This window comes from Theropithecus gelada, unplaced genomic scaffold (genome assembly GCF_003255815.1).
Source record: "Theropithecus gelada isolate Dixy unplaced genomic scaffold, Tgel_1.0 HiC_scaffold_15242, whole genome shotgun sequence".
In the NCBI taxonomy this organism is placed as follows: domain Eukaryota; kingdom Metazoa; phylum Chordata; class Mammalia; order Primates; family Cercopithecidae; genus Theropithecus; species Theropithecus gelada.
This window is the reverse complement of record NW_020256975.1, coordinates 1-1032: the sequence shown is the minus strand read 5'-3', so window position 1 is coordinate 1032 and position 1032 is coordinate 1. Positions and strand designations below refer to the sequence as shown.

General features: G+C 51.7%; 1 pseudogene; it reads right to left on the bottom strand.

Annotated features, from left to right (window-relative positions):
- Positions 1-264: 264 nt before the first annotated feature.
- On the bottom strand, positions 265-709 carry LOC112616971 (annotated as a pseudogene).
- Positions 710-1032: the final 323 nt, after the last annotated feature.

The following is a 1032-nucleotide window of genomic DNA, read 5'->3' as shown; positions in this document are numbered from 1 at the left end:
ACATGATCCCTCTTTCCACAATAAACCAGAGGGAGAGTCAAAACAGGCAAAAGTACAAAAGCACACAACTGTTAGAGGTTTCCAGGATGCCATAAAAATATCATCTGCAACACTAGGGAGTGAAAGAAGGCATTCAAGTTTCAAAAAGTCAAACTTTATTTAAATTTCATTGTATAAACTTTTAATTCTAACACTATGAATAAATCCTTGGGCAGGTGGAGGCATGGAGACCCTGATGTGCAGCTGCTGAGTTTGGAAGCTTACTTCGGAGACAGCCCGTGAACCCTTCACCCCTTGCCTGCCTGTCAAGAAGAGCCCATCCCAGGCAGCAAACAGCCCAGATGCCCAGCAGAGGGCAAACCTCCATGCCTGGAGGAGGAGGCCACCTCTGGGACAGGAGGAGCTGCTGGAACCCCTCTTTGCAGGCTTCTTTTCCTGCTCTCTAGCAACTCCTTCAAGCAGGCAAACACACCCAGCAGCAGCAGCAGGCTCTTCGGCAGCAGGGCTGTGGCTCTGCCAAATGAGAGAAGCCCCTCTCCAGTGAGGCAGAGGATCCCAGACTGCACACCCTGTTCTCTGCCTCCACGGCTCCCACTGTGTCCCAGACTGGGAGTAGCGTGGGAGCTGCTGGCTGGGGCAGTGTTCGCCCAACCCTCCTTGCCAGCTCTAGCTTCAGCCATGCTTTTAGCTCCGGGGCTGAGGCCAGTGGCTAGAGCAAGTGGCATGAAGTCAGGCAGCTCCTCATTGGGCTAGATTTTGGCAGTCCCAGAGCAGGGACAGGAGGTCTCTGGAGCTGCCTCTAGCTCCAGCACTGTCCCTGGAAGGGGCTCTTCCCCTGGTACTGGCACTAACTCAACAACTGATGCTGGAAATAACTGTATTTCTGAACATGGAGCAGGAACTGAGAAAGGAGAATGGTCACCAATGTCACTCACTTTCCACTGGAATTTCCAAACACAAAAACAACCTTACTGAATTTACAGGGATTTTAGCCCCAAAACAGCACTCCCAGATAGTCTTCCAGACTGGAGG